The sequence below is a fragment of the Rhinatrema bivittatum genome, chromosome 2, assembly GCF_901001135.1.
Source record: "Rhinatrema bivittatum chromosome 2, aRhiBiv1.1, whole genome shotgun sequence".
NCBI classification, from domain to species: domain Eukaryota; kingdom Metazoa; phylum Chordata; class Amphibia; order Gymnophiona; family Rhinatrematidae; genus Rhinatrema; species Rhinatrema bivittatum.
Genome location: NC_042616.1, coordinates 9317368 through 9333412, shown reverse-complemented (window position 1 = coordinate 9333412; position 16045 = coordinate 9317368).

The window sequence follows — 16045 nt, the reverse complement described above, 5'->3', positions numbered from 1 at the left end:
TCTGATGTTATAATTATGTTACGTTAAGAAAACTGAGAGGAGAAGCACCAAAAGAAAACATTTAAAGAAAACCAAAAGCGGTACTGCAGGGAATTGGGGGGAAGAACATGAATGCAGTTAAAACACCATCAACATAAAAAGAAACACTATTTTTGGAGAAATTTCGATAAAGATCCTGTAGAGCATGAGAGAAAATCAGAGTTATTGGCCAGCATACAGGGGAATATAGAAGAGGCAAACATCAGAACTATAGCCCAAAGTTATAAAAATTGAGCTGGAAGCCAGGTTAAAATGAGCCCCAAATTGAAAGTTGCCTGGTCCTGTTGAAGTGCTCAATTTTTGGCTCAAATATTTGACCTTTCTCCATCAAGAGCTGGCAAACTGCAAAAAAACAATCGATCAGAAAGCCAGAATAAAGTCCACAATGGCTAATAACAGGAAAAACACTTCTACCAAGGGCAGAGCCAAATAATGTCCCCCAAAACTATCGACCAATGGCAGCCATGCTTGCCTTCAGTCTTTAAGCTGTTCACTGCAATGGAGGCAGAAAGAATATGTCACCACGTTGATTCTAATAAAATCTTAGCAGTAGCACAGAAAGGTAACCCAAGCCCAGCTGTATGCACAGTCTAAACCTTCGGACAGCATGGACTGATTATAAGACAGCCTGGGCTAGCATCCCACACTCTTGGATAATAAATGACCTTGAAATGTACAGAGTGAGTGCTGAACTGATAGAGTGCATCAGGTTCACCATGAAAATGTGGCTGCATGTAATCCACCTGAATTATAGGTCATCTCCACTAGTAACGTCTAGCGAGACAAAACAGACAAATGCAGTTTCTGAGGATCAGAACTGTAAATGGCTACACATCCCATCTTTACGCTGGCCTATCTCCGTCACCTCCAAATAATCCATAATGCTGACAGGATCTCACATCATTACGGTGGTTGCCCTTTTGCTCTCAAGTACCGTACAACACGGCAGTGATCATTCACAGTCTCTTGTACAATATCTCCTCCCCTTTACAAATACATGCACCTCCACGTCTCTTCCACTCCTCAGGTCTCTACTTACTAGATGCCCCTTCTCTTCCATCAGCACGGCTCTCCGCGACTAGGGAATGCTCCTTTCCCATAAATTGCCCTACAACATTCCTTTCATCTAACCCAGGACAGTAAAGAATTTAAAGAGCTTCTGAAAACTCAGCTGTTTAGCCAAGCTTTTCCCACTACAGATATCCGTCTGTAGTGGGAAAAGCCTGTTATCTAATTGCCTAATGCATGCATAGTCGCCTCTTCCTGTGTAGCCCAATGATTATGTTGTTCCATTGTTCTGTTATATTATAACTGTGTGTGTTTTATTGTACCGCAGCCCAGGCATTTATTTTGGAATGGCAGGTAATAAACTTTTAAAGAAATAAATGTCCTGCTGTCAGAAGGCCTGTAGACAGAAACTCACAACAATATAGCGCAGCTTATTCATCAGAAGCTTGTGTAAAAATTATAATTTGAACATAACCAACAAACATTGGGAGCTCAACCCTAACAGAAGAGAAGAGAGCGATAATGCTCCTGTTCCTATGGACAGGAAGATCGAGGGCAGAAAACCAGCTATTGTGTTGAAGAGAAGAGCACAAGAAGGGCATTGCTGATAGAGGGGTCGGTGCCCAGCGATTATTCTGTGGATCGTATGGCGAAAGCGAAGATCCTTAAGTACCAAGAGATGCAAGCAGAGACCAAAACAACGTGGCAGAAAATACAGAAATAGTTCCAGTCATAGTGGATGCCACTGATTTGATTAAGAACATGTGTTGCTTATTAATATTACACCTTATGAACTCCAGATGGAGGCTCTCTTTGGTGCAAACTGTTATGTTCACTGGTTGCAGCAGGCCCAGGAAGCCGCAAACGCTGACACCGCCATCCTGTTTCCTCCTGGCGTGTGCTGTATCAAGTAGGCCCCTTGGCAGGAACAGTGGCAGCTGCGTCCATTGATGACATCAGAGCAATTGGTATTTAAACCCCAGCCACACACCTAGGAGATGACTCGGCAATGGCTCTCCTCCCTAGTCTGCAGTACATATTGAGTATTGCCTGTCTCGTCCACCCTGCCGTACCTTGCCCCGTCTCATCCAGCCTGACCTGCTTTTCCAGCCTGCCTTGCCTCACCAGTCCTCTTGCCTTTCTCCTGCCTTCTCCTTGGACTGACTTGTGGAAAGACCCTTGCCTGGACCTTGACTATTCTTACTCGCTGCCTGCCCTGACCTAGCCTGGCCCCAGGTCTTCTGTCTCTCCTTACCCTGTGGGACTGTCGCCTAAGTCCTGCTGGCCTCCAAAACCCAAGAGCTCAACCTGTGAGGAAAGGGGCTTGTACAGGTGATGCTCCTGGCCCAGCGAGTGCTCAACAGTTGTCAGTGTGGGTCTAGGGGGTTCGCTCTCTAGGCTGTGCCAACTGTGCCACAGCACTAAGGGTCCACCTGCCTTACAAATGCAAGTACTAAGAAGATTAAGATCATACGAATGAGGCTCATTCCTGTTCAGGAATGTGCAAAATAAACTCACTTGGAGAAACTGCTCGTTTCATGTACTGAATAAGAGAATCTTTTCTTGTAAGAGAGACCTAGTAGTGCATCAGAGAACCCATACTGGAGCGAGACCATTTCAATGTATTGAATTTGGGAAAAACTTTGCTCACAAACCAGAGGAGGTAAGGCATCAGATCCCGTACTAGAGAAACAAAAGAGAGATAATTTACATGTGCTGAGTGTGACAAGAGTTCACTCAGTCATCACATTTGAAAATATATGAAAGGATCCATTTTGCAGGAAAACAATTCCTGTGGTTTGTGTGAGACAAGAGCCTCACTCAGCTGTTGTTAGAAATAAGTTAAACAATCCATTCCATATAATATATTGAAAAGTGCTTTAGCAGCATGGAATAAGATACAAGCTATCAATCAGCTTACAATCCCCCACACTTATACTGACCCCAGAAAGATCTTTACCAATTGAATATCTTCCATGCCCAACAGTTAATTTGTTAGAACTAATGTATGATGAGGCTCTTCATCGGAAGAGATGCAGGAGAAATAGGCCTTGTATCAATAGTCTAAACTTACAGGGCAACTATCAGAGGTCTCCAAGCATACTTAATATAAGCAACAGCCCCAAATATTATATTTATTTAAAATATTTATTACCCAGTCCTTCCAAAGCTCAGGACGGTGTTCAATGAAAACACGGAAAATATGCAAATTAAGCAGAGAACAGAAAGGCTACAGTAGAAACGGGCAATTACAAGTAATCTGCCAATTAGACATCAACAGAGTTAAATTGAAGCATGTTACCATGTCATCTAGGTATCGTATTATTTATTGTTTTATGTGAATTATTATTAAGAGTTTATTATAAGCTGCACAGAGTGGTGGCTATGCAGCATAGAAATTTCTCAAAATAAAATGGAAATAATCTGATCTTACGAAAAATCACTGATATAGAATTATGCTGCTTTTAAATATGGGTAGCAAATTCCATAGAGTTGGTCAGGTGATTGAGAACACCCTTTCTTTCGTCTCTGTCAAACGCGTGGCTCGTTGTGATGGGATTTCTAGGAGGTCTTAACTAGAAGAGTGAAGAGTGGGGGTGGGAGTATAGAGTCTTAATATCAAGCTTATCCATGGTGAAGTCACATTGTTCAGTAGATTATGTATAATCACTGCCAGTTTGTATTGTATAAAGCAATGTAGTGGGAGCCAGTATAATGACTGAAGTACCAGGATGAGGTGTTCACAGATGTTGACTCCTGTAAGCATGTGAGCAGCCATCTTTTGAATATTTTGAAGTGGGCTTAATGTATTAAGCGGTAAGCCAGAGATTAAGGATGTGGAATCGTTGAGACGTGTGGGTATTGATTCCAAAGCAGTACAAAAATCGGTAGGTACAAGGAATGGTTTAAGGTTTCATGAGAGCTGCAGTTTATTTATTTATTTATTTATTTATTTATTTATTTATTTCTTTTGTATACCGACATTCGATCGAGATATCACATCGGTTTCCAGATAACTAAAGGAATAGGGTGGTAACAGCCCTATTTTACATTATAACATGGTATTAAATAGATATAAGAATATTTTACATTATAACATGGTAATAAATATAACAAGAATATTTTACATTATAACATGGTAATAAATATAACAAGTTGTAACAGAACTAACAGGAGTACATGGAACATTAGACTATAGTATATAACATATGTACATAAATGGCTTGTTGATGAGGATAAATTATGGTAAGGAGAGCAGGGAGGGGAGAGGGGGGAGGGGAGAGGAAGGGATGTGTGGGAGGAAGGTAGTGATAGGGAGGGAAAGGGTGGTGGGAGATGCTTGTGTAGGGAGGGAAAGGTGTGGGGCGAGATGCTTGTGGAGGGGGCATGGAGTGGATGGTGCGATTGGGCGGGTTATGTGTCGGGTGGGAAAGCTTTTAAAAATAGCCATGTTTTGAGGTGTTTTTTGAAGACTTGCAGTGAAGGTTCGTTTCTGAGACAGGTGGGGAGGGTGTTCCATAAGGTGGGGCCCGCTATTGTTATGGCTCGTTTGCGGGTGACGTTGAGGTGTGCAGCTTTGAGATTGGGGATGGCTAGGAGTCCAGTGTTGGTGGATCTGAGAGTTCTTTGAGTGGGGTAAGGTTGTATTCCGTTGTTTAGCCAGTCCATTTTGTTGTTGTTTATTTTTTTGTGCATGAGGGTGAGGGTTTTATACTGGATTCTTTGTGTAATGGGTAGCCAGTGGAGTTCTTTGAGCGTGGGTGTGATGTGAGGGGATTTTTTGTTGTTAGAGATGATTCTGGCGGCAGCGTTCTGTAGAACTTGGAGGGGTTTGATGTGTATTTCTGGTAGTCCGAGGAGGAGGGAGTTGCAGTAGTCGAGTCTTGACAAGATAATTGATTGGAGGACTGTTCTGAAATCGTGCTCTTGGAGAAGGGGTTTGAGTTTTTTTAGTGTCTGCAGTTTGAAGAATCCATCTTTGATTGTATTGGAGATGTGTCGTTTAAAGTTGAGTTGGCTGTCAATTGTTACGCCTAGGTTTCTTGTGGACGGCGTGAGTGAGGTTTGTGAGATTTGTGGCACTCCCGGGTTGATTGAGTTTCCTGGGTGGTCAGAGGGGGTGCACATGAGTGGATAGGAGGGATGGTCATCGTGGATGTGAATGATTTCTGTTTTGGCTTGGTTGAGACATAGTGATAATTGAGATAGTAAATGGGATAAGTTTGAGCTGAGTTTGTTCCATTTTTCCATAGTGAGTTGAATGGAGTTGTTTATGGGGAGTAATATTTGTATGTCGTCTGCATAGACAAAGTAGGTGAGGTTTGCCTCTGATAGGTATTTGCATAGTGGGATGAGATATATGTTGAAGAGGGTTGATGATAGGGAAGAACCTTGTGGGACTCCATGAGTGAGGGGCACTTGTGAGGATTCAGATGAGTTCATCTTGACGATGTAAGATCTGTTTGAGAGGTAGGATTTGAACCACTTGATTGTGGTGTCTTGGAGACCAATTTCTTTAAGTCTGGTGAGGAGTGTTCTGTGATTGATGGTGTCGAAGGCGGCTGATATATCAAGAAGTATCAGGAGGAACGATTTGCCTTTGTCGCGGCCTTTGAGGATGGTATCGGTGAGGGAGAGGAGGAGGGTTTCAGTGCTGAAGAGTTTTCTGAAACCATGTTGTGCAGGCTGAAGAACATTAAAGGTTTCAAGGTGGTCTGTGAGTTGATTGTTGACTGTTTTTTCGATGATTTTTGCTAGGAATGGGAGGTTGGAGACTGGTCTGTAGTTTGCTGGGTCGGATTTGTCGAGTTGAGGCTTTTTGATGATTGGTTTGATGATGGCGTTTTTGAGTTTTTCTGGGAAGATTCCTTGTTCTAGGGATAGGTTGATGATGTAGGTTATTGGTTTGACAATAATCTCTCTGATGAGTTTTAGGGTTTTGATGGGGATGGGGTCTAAGGAGTGGGATGCAGGGTTGGTTTTTCTGATGATAGGTTCAATTTCTGTGGTAGCAACGGGAGTGAATTGTGACCATGAGTGGATAGGAGGGGGGGTGTCAATTAAGTCATTGTGGGTTTGCGGAATCTTGGCAATGATGTTGTTGACTTTATCCTTGAAGAATTGTGCTAGTTTTTCACTGGAGATGTTGCTGGAGTTTGGCGTATTGTCATTTTGGATGGGGTTGGTAAGGTCTTTGACATAGGCGAAGAGGGTCCTTGGGTTAAATTGGTAATCGTGAATTCTTGATGTGTGGAAATTACGCTTTGCTGTGTTAAGGTCAGTTGTATAGTTGTGTAGTAGTGTTCTGTATTTGTCTTTCAGGTTTGAGGTGGGGGTTCGTCTCCACTGTTTCTCAGTCTGTCTCAGTGTTCGCTTTGAGGTTTTCAGTTCTGGGGTGTACCATGGTGCTCTTTGCTTTGTGGATTGTTTTATTTCCTTTTTTATCATGGGGCATAATGTATTGGCTATGTCTGCGTTGATAGATATCCAGGAGTTTGTGGCTGTGTTGGCGTCATTTAAGTTGATTGTTTTTAGTGCCTCAGGTAACAGTTTGGCGATGTCTTCACTGGAGCATGGTTTGGTGAATTCGATGATTCGGTTGTTTGTTTGTAGTGGGTTTGATTGGAGTTGAAGCTTGGCTTGGATGAGGCTGTGATCAGACCATGGGGTGGGGGTTGTAGATGGTGGTTCAGTTGCAGATATTTTGTTGTTTATGAATATTAAGTCCAGGGTGTGTCCTGATTTTTGAGTGGGTGAGTTGATGATTTGGGTGAATCCGATGGCAGACATGGTGGATAGGAGCAGTTCGCTTGTGGGGGATGGAGGGTGGGTGTCGATATGGAGGTTAAAGTCTCCTAGTATTATGGCTGGTTCTTGTAAGTTTATGTGGGTTGTGATGGATTCAATCAGGGGGGAAAGGTTGTGCTGTAGGCAACCAGGAGGTGCATATAGGAGGAGAATTTGGAGATGTTTTGATTTGAATAGGTTGGTCTCGATAGGGGGTGGTAAGTTTAGGGAGTGGGAAGAGAATTTAAGTTTTTTGTGAGCTAGGAATAGTAGGCCACCTCCCTTTCTTTTGTTTCTGGGTATGGAGAAAATATTGTATGTGTTTTTGGGCAGTTGATTGAGTAGGACTGTGTCAGAATGTTTCAGCCAAGATTCGGTTATACAGAATATGTCTGGTTGGTCGTCTGTGAGTATGTCATGGATGATTGGGATTTTTTTGGTGATTGACTGTGCATTAATGAGGAGTAGAGTAATGAGTGTGATTGAGGTATAGGGTATGTTAGGGTTGGGGTGAATTTTGGTGAGACGTCTAGTGGTGGGTGTGGATTTAGGAGTGTGGTGGTTGTTGTGGCGATGGGTTAGTTTGGGGATGTATTGGGCTGAGGCCATTGTGTGAGTTTTGTGTGAGAAGGTTGTTGCTTGGTTGCTGAGTGGGGAGTGAATGGTGGTAGGGGTTGTTAGGTTGTTTGGGAGTTGGATGATTACTTTTCAGAGATTCATATGTTGAGTGTTGGGAAGAATATAATGGGGCTGGTAGTTGTTGAGGGCTGTGGGGGGGGTTGGAGGGGAGGAACATTGAAGACAGAGGAGCATACGGGAGTACACAAAGGGAGTGCACGAAGGAGCGCACAAAGGAGCAGGCTCCTTTGGCGTGCTCCTTCGGCGCGCGACGCTTGGCGCGCGGCGCCTGGGAGCCTGCTATATTTATAATTAGAGGGTTAATCAGGGTTGTCCCCTGATTGGCTGTGCGTCGGCAGCGTGTCCCTCGGAGGCGGAGGAAGGTCGGCCAATGACGTCAGCGCTTCCCGGAGGAAGGCAGGGGCTGCCTCGTGGTCGGGGTCGGAGGCGGTCGTGGGTAAGTGTAAATTAAGTAGGCCTTACCCCGGCTGGTCTCCGGCGCCGACCGCGCAGGCCCTGCACCGCTCCAAGTCGTCTTCTCCCCTCGGCAGCGTCCGGGTGAAAGGGGCTCAGTCCGGGCGTCTCTCGGGTTTAAAGGCCAATCAGGGCTGTCCCCTGATTGGCTGTGCGTCGGCAGCGTGTCCCTCGGAGGCGGAGGAAGGTCGGCCGATGACGTCAGCGCTTCCCGGAGGAAGGCAGGGGCTGCCTCGTGGTCGGGGTTGGAGGCGGTCGTGGGTAAGTGTAAATTAAGTAGGCCTTACCCCGGCGGGTCTCCGGCGCCGACCGCGCAGGCCCTGCACCGCTCCAACTCCAGTTTACCGAACAACAATGGCCTTGATTCATCAAAATGCTGTAAATATAGCAGAAATATGGTGCATTATTATTTGCAATTTAAAAAAATGGGCTGGTTCCAGAAATTACTGATATACTGCAGCTTGAAGTTAAGTTTTGCAACTCCTGACACTTTATCATGTCACGTGCCACTCTTATCATGGTGGGGACCTGCAGGATGCCACTCTGCAGATTGTGCCAAGGGTCCATGCCTGAAAGAGATTGCCGAGGCCATGGACCTGGCGGACTTGCTCGCATTAAAGACCATTCCTGGCCTAGCCCAGAAGCTGCAGACACTTGGAATTACTAGTCGCTGTTGTGAATCGCCTCATAGTGCATTTGGACACCTTGTCTGTACTGGCCCTCCCAGCTCTGCCAGTGGCAGTTCCAGTGGTTCCTCCAGGACCCAACCAGCCTACAGCTCAGTTACTGGCTCTGCCTCAGTACTCTGGGGCTCCCAAGTGATGCAGGGGCTTTTTTGAATCAGTGCCACATGCAATTTTCCCTGCAGGTCTCACGAAAACCTTAATCCTAGAGCAACCACTGTCCAATCAAAGATACTGCATTTACTATTTGTTGATGATTTGAAACTCTGTAGTTCTTGTGATGCTCATTTAGCAGAACAATTCCGTGTTGGGAAGAGTTTCTCAGATGATATCTGAATGACATTCGGCTTGGACAAATGGGTACAGTCACATTCCTGAAAGAAAAATAAAGTAAAACTGAAACCATTTATTTATTTATTTACTAGCCATTAAGGCCGTAACAACGGGCTACATTAACATTTTTTTTTCCGGTCCATTTTCTTACCCCTCATTCTTCCCTCCCTCCCCTCATTCTCCCCCTCCCCCCTCATTCTCCCCTCACCCTCTAGTCTCCCTCCCACCTCCCCCTCCCCTCTCCCCTCTCCCCTCACTCTCCTCCCTCCCCCTCCCCTCACTATCTCCTCTCCCCCCTCCCCTCACTCTCTTCCCTCCCTTCACTCTCTTCCCCCTCCCCCCCCACTCTCCTCCCTCCCCTCAGTCACTCCCCCTCTCTCAATCCCCTCCCCTCCCGATGGCGCAGAGGAAGATCTCCGGGGGAGGTCCCTCCCTCCCTCGCGCGCACTGCCGTCGCCGCCACTACTGCTACTGCTCCTCGCCGCGCCATTTTTGTTACAGGCAGAGGAAGATCTCCGGGGGAAGGCCCTCCCTTGCGCGTGCCGCCGCCGCCACTGCTCCTCGCCGCCGCCGCCACTGCTACTGCTCCGGCTCCTCGCCATTTTTGTTAAAGGCAAGTTCTGACCGACGTGCTGCTCGCGCATGCGCGGTAGAGTTGCTCTCTACTGCGCATTTGCGGCACGCCGGTCAAGCTTCATTTATCTAGTAGATTTATTTATTTAAAATTCTTATATACCGACATTCCTGTAAAGAATACAGATCACACCGGTTTACAGTACAACAGAACCGTCGCATAGAAGCGGTACAATTTGTATATTTGTACATTTAAACACTTAAAAACAAGAAGCATTTACAGCCCATAGAGTACTTGCAAACCGTATAAATATGGTAATTCAACATAATAAATAGCATATAAATGATAACATCTAACGTATAAAATGGGGGTACTTTCCAGTAAAGAGGCGGAAACTGGAGGGGCTGGAGAGAGAAAGCAGAGGAGTCACTCCATTTAAGCCTGGAAAGGGGAAAAGCACTTGGGTGCCACATAAGAAAGGGAAGAGACTTCCGGTTACCTGTTGCAATGTATAAGGATAAAGCTGGATGTAAGTTACTTCATTGGTTAGGTAAGCTAAAGCTTAGGTCAGTGGGTCTAAGAAGAGAATAATGGAGAACTGAGGCGGGGAAGAGCAGAGCATGGGGGGGGGGGGGGGGAGGGCAGGGGAAATAGGGAGGAAAGGGCGGACGAAAAAAAATAACTATGAAGAGGAGGGCCCCAGCTGAGGCCTGGGAGGACTAGGGCTGAGCGTGCGGCGTGCCCATTGTCCGTGAGTCCAAGTCCTTGTCCGTGGAGCGGCATCGGGGTGAACTTAAGTCTCCGGAGTAAGCTTGACTGAAAAGCCCAGTTTTTCTTGAAAGTCTGAGTGCATCTCCCTGACTGCAGATTGCAATAGAAAGGAATTGGAGCAGGAAGGTGCCTAGGAGGAGAGGGAGGTGGAGAAATTCAGACTGAAGTACTGAGAGAGAAATGGGGCTTTGGTTGGGGTGGGGGAGGGTATATTTTGTGTGGGTGGCTCCCCTGGTCCTGATTGTCATCCCACAGGGGGACCACTGGAGACTGTTGATGTTGTAGCCCTTAGTCTTTTATCCCTGGAGATGTTAGGCATGTTAATAGGTAAGGGGAAGGGAATAACTGGGGATTTAAGGGGGGGGGGGGTTTAGGGTGAAATATAAAAAGCATGTGTCACAAAATAACAGTGCATGGGTATATAAGGAGTGAGTTCTATTCCACCAATTACTAAGCCCTTCTGTTAGCCGAGAGGACGGGGTACAGCGCCTGTCAGTACTTCTCCTATTCAACCTGTTAGTAAATGTGTTTACTATGTCTACGGTCATCTCAGGAGCATGATCAGAGAGTGGGAAGTCTCGAAGCTCAGAGTGTTACCTTGCAGCTCTCTTCTTTAGCTCTTATAAAAATTAGATTTGACAATATAAAACAGAAAAATACAATTACGGTGGGAGGGTCAATGTGCATTTTTTACATTTTTGTCAAATTCCTACAGGGTCTCCTGATGTTGCGTTGAAAAGATTCGGAATTGTTAAAATTCTCCTCTCAAGATGTTCCCTCTGCGGGAAAGGTTTTCTATTTGCCTGTTAACGAGATCCTCTGTGGTCACGCCAACTGGTTTGGTTTTACCGGTTGAAGGTGGATATTTGCCTGCTCCTGTTTTGCAGCCTCATGGAGATGAATGCCGGAGTGCTACATTCTGGGTAACCTTTGAACAAGGGAGTGGTAAAAACCTGATGCTTCAAAGGGTTTTTAGGCTACAGGAGGAAATATTTCTGGGTCAGAAAAACTAGCCACTTTCCCATCTGTACCTAGAGAGACGACATGTAGGCGAAAATTATTCCTGCAGAAGAAAGAAAGGGGACTTGCATTGGGAGTTAGTTTTTGACTTAGATTCCCATGTAGAGGTCACGTGATGCCTTGAGAGGGGCGGATGTAGCTCTCCCTCTTGGGTCCTGTTTCAGGCCTCAAACCCCATCCTGAGCCATCAACCCACAATTTTTCACAGCTGGCCCGATTCGTGAACGTGAGTAGCCTTTAAGGGACTTTTTTTTTTTTCGATTCCCATGGCTTCCCGGACGGCTAAGAAGGATAGGGAAAGGGACAAGGCACGTCATGCTGACACCGCCCTGCTGGAGGACTACACGGGGCCTGCCGAGATGGCGCAGCCGGCAGCGATTCAAGAAATTAAGACGGCCAGGGTAGAAGCGCTAGCGCCTGAGTTAAAAAAAAAATCTCGGTGCAGCTATTTCGGGCACCCTGGCTGGATTTGAGGCCCGAACCGAGGAGGTGGAACACCGCGTTTCTGAGAACCAAGATGGTCTCGCGGCAGCTCGGCGGGAAATCGCAGGGCTCCAAGCCTCAATGCTAAAACATGCAGCGCGCATAGATGACCTCGAGAACAGAGCTCGTCGCTCAGATCTAAGGTTTGTGGGCCTGCCGGAGGCTATTGAGGAAGCGGGCCTCTCTGGCTCCTGAAAGAACTGGGCCTCTCCCTGCAACACGGCCCGCTCCACGTGGAGCACGCGAATCGCCTGGGGCCCCGAGTGGTTATCGCTAAGATCCTAAACTTCGCCCACAAAGTGGAAAGTTTGCGCAGCGTGCGAGCGGCGAAGCCCTGAACATATAATAATAAAACGATTCTGGTCTTCCAGGACTAGTCTGCTGCGCTGGCAGCGCAGCGTGCAGCAAGATGTTTTGCACTGGGGGTCCGTGCAGTCCTTGTGTATCCTGCCAAGGTGCGGGTACAGACCTGGAATGGGGTGCGCTGGTTCACCGACCCCCGAAGAGCGCCAGCGTTTTGTGGGGGGAGAAAGAGCAGGAGAAATCTGGCTCTGCTTCCACTGACCAGCGGAGAGAAGATCCTTAATGGTTTTCTTTTATTCTTATTCTGGTTCTGCTCGATCACGCTTCCCTGCGTCACGGCTGGACACTGGCAGCCCTGCTGGACCCTTCGATGAACCTTCAGCAACAAATCTGTTGGGCAATTTGGACCCATTTGTGGACACTGATTTGTTTTGGAGGAGATATCCTTTCTTTCTGGGTTGAGCAGATCCTTTTGGTTTGGCTGTGTTGTTGTGGTTTCATACAGGGACCACCTGGAGCGGGGTCTGGCTGTTTCTTTTTTCTACCCTCTTGGTGGACATTTTGGAAGCCTTAATGTTCTAGTTTACTGCGGAAGCCATGTTTCTCACTCATTCTCTTACCCCCCTGTAAACTGAGGGGTGGGGTCCATGTTCACATTTTATGTTCTGAATGTTAAGCTGTTTAATTCTGTCAGTAATGGATGGGCCGGGTTTCGAGATGGAGCCCAGCATGTTGGGTGGTGATCTCCGATACCCTATGGGGTATTCTGATGGTAGTGGGTCAAGGGGAGGAAGAGGTGGGGGAGGGATGGGAGGGAAAGGGGGGGGGGGCTGCTCACCACATCTGGATCCCTGGGAGATTGGTTTGTTTTCTGTTGGGGATCAGGGTTCCTATGAGTGTCTCTTTGCCTGCTAGTTGGGGCGGCCCCAGCTGGGAGGGTCTCCCTTTCGACTCGTTCTATACTGTGTTGTATTGTTTTATGCCTTCAGGCAAATAGTTGTCTTGGAAAGGTTCTAGAATAGTCTCATGGAATGTATGTGACATACACTCGCCTATTAAATGGACCAAGATTTTGGCGGCTTTAAGGAGGCAGTCTGCCGATATAGCCATGTTATAAGAAACACATCTCACGGACCTGGAGCAGAAGAAACTTTGTCAGAGTTGGGTTGGAGCAGTGTATTTTGCCTCGGCAAACCCTAAATCTGCGGGAGTTGCCATTCTGGTCAATAAAAAGTTATCTTTCATGATCCAGAAAGAAATCAAAGACCCCATGGGCCGATACATTGTCCTTGTGGCAGAGCTAAATAGGGTTCATCTGGTTCTCTGTAGCTTGTATGCCCCCAACACCTATGACCCGTTTTTTTTAGGGATCTATATGGTATAGTTTTGCCTTCTGTTTCACACACACTGTTGGCGGGGGGAGGATTTTAATGAGGTCAAGGATCCTATTTCAGATGTGTCACAGACCGCTCCCTCGGGAGGCAGCCCAGTAAGGGGATAGCATTTTTTGAACAGTCCCTTCATTTGGTCGACGCCCGGAGAACGTTACATCCCTCAGAGAGGGATTTCACTCCCGTCTCTAGAGCTCATGCATCTCATTCCAGGATTGATTATATGCTGGTCAGCGCGCATGCTTTTTCCAAAATTGCGGATACGGGCATTGGCTTGACTTTTTGGACACTTCCTCTTCTCGTTTGAGACCTCTCTGGTGATATCCTTATTTTTTTGGCTGAGGATGTTGCCTTCCAGGCTCATTTGTGTACTAAGTGGTCAGAGAACGCGTCTTTTAATGGCCAGCATGTAGATTCTCCTGTACTGTGTTGGTATGCTGCTAAGGCGGTCCTCCGGGGCGATATCATTTCTTATCTGGCCCACCGAAGAAAGACCATGGACCAGCGTCTGTTGGCTCTTACTGCGCAGATGCGCCGGACCCAGAAAGCGCTTAGTGGAGCCCATACTCCGGTGAACAGGGAGCGCTATATGTCTATTTAAAATGCCCTTAATTCTTTAATACATCAGAGGACTCAAAAGAGCCTGGCTTATTATCAATTTAAACTTTTCCAGTATAGTAACAAATCTGGGAAAATGCTGGTGAATTTGGTCCGATCTGCACGGGGGCCTAGGCATGTCGCAGCTCTTCGTGACTCCTCAGGCCAGGTGCTAAATGACACATCAGCTATTGTGGCCGCTTTTAGACATTACTATTCGGTGCTTTATGCCTCTGAGGGGGGACCTGATGAGGGTTATGTCAATTTTATGGCACAACGGTTATTACCTCGCTTATCGCCTCAGCAACGGAATTCTTTAAATGAACCTATTACCGTGGATGAGGTCGTGCAAGCTATTCGTTGTGCTCCCCGTTTCAAGTCTCCAGGCCCGGATGGGTACACGACCAAATTTTATAAGACATTGGTGGACGTTTTAGGCCCTCATTAGCGCTGGCGTATAATGAGCTGATTCACTGGGGCAAATATCCTGAGCACACTAACTTAGCCCATATTACCTTAATACCCAAGTCAGGTAAAGATCCTCTCTCCCCGTCCTCTTATCGGCCCATCTCATTGTTGAATTTTGACCAAAAATTGATGGCCAAAATATTGGCTGACCGGTTGGCCACAATACTACCTTTTTTGATTGCTCCAGGTCCAGTTGTTTTTGTGAGACGGCGGTATGCCTTAACTAATATTAAACTGGTACTCAATGCTATGGCTCTCTATGCTAGAGTGGCGGCCCCTTACATGGTGGTCAGTTTCGACGCTGAGAAAGTGTTCAATAGAGTGGAGTGGAACTACTTATTTCAATGTTTGCATGATATGGGATTTGATGGGCTGTTCACTAAGGCGGTAGCCTTGTTGTACAGGGAACCAATGGCTTCGATTATTGTTAATGGTACCAGGTCTGATCCCTTTTAAATCCACAGAGGGACGAGGCAAGGTTGCCCCCTATCTCCATTGCTTTTTATCCTAACCTTAGAGCCCTTTCTTCGTTCCATCCGGGCGCATAAGGAGGTCAGGGGGATTAAGTATCAGGATACTATCTTCAAATAACGCAGCATTTGCAGATGATAGTTTGGTCTTTCTGACGCAACCAAGGCATTCGCTGCCTCCACTGTTACGGTTGTTTACTACTTTTGGCGCCTTTTCTGGTTTGAGGATAAATTGGGACAAATCAGAGGCCCTAATTGCCCCCGAGGAGTTAAAACAAGCATGGGGAGGGGATTTCCCCTTGCAGTGGGCCAAAGAGTCCATTCATGACCCAGCTCTATCGTCTCAATATTCCCCGGGTTTGGGATCATACGGTGAGCAAATTACAGGCCTGGCGGGCTTTGCCGCTTTCTTTAGCGGGGCTCATCAACTTCTTCAAAATGACCCTCCTCCCCAAGTGGCTGTATCTAATCCAAAAATTGCCATTGCATTTTAAATACAGGGATGTGGCGACTCCAGACAAGGTGTTGCGCTCCTCCATTTGGTGGGGGAAGAAAGCCCGTATCCCCTTGCTCTGGCTTAAGGAGCGACGGGGGCGGTATGGTGGTATGGGGGTCCAGGATCTAGCCAGTTACAATTTAGCAGGGAATTTACGGATTATTAGAGACTGGGTACTGGGGCATTCGGCATATGTCAACATTTCTGCTGAACAAGGGCTAGTGGCTCCCTTGGATCTGCGATATGTCCTACAGGCTTCCACTCAAGGTCTGCCCGAATCCCCTACAAAAGCACATGCTCTTAGAACCGATCCGCCGCACGTGGTTCCGTGTAACTAAATGATTGGGGATTCCCCGTGGGTGTGCCTATTTGTTGCCCATAAGGGGTAACACGGCATTCACCCCTGGATTGCACTCTCGGGCTTTCGGCCTCTGGGCGACTAGGGGTCTTTCCCAGTTGGGACATGTGCAAGATGGGGAGAGCCTGATCTTAACCTTTCCGGTTTTGAGGGAATTATATGACCTTCCTAG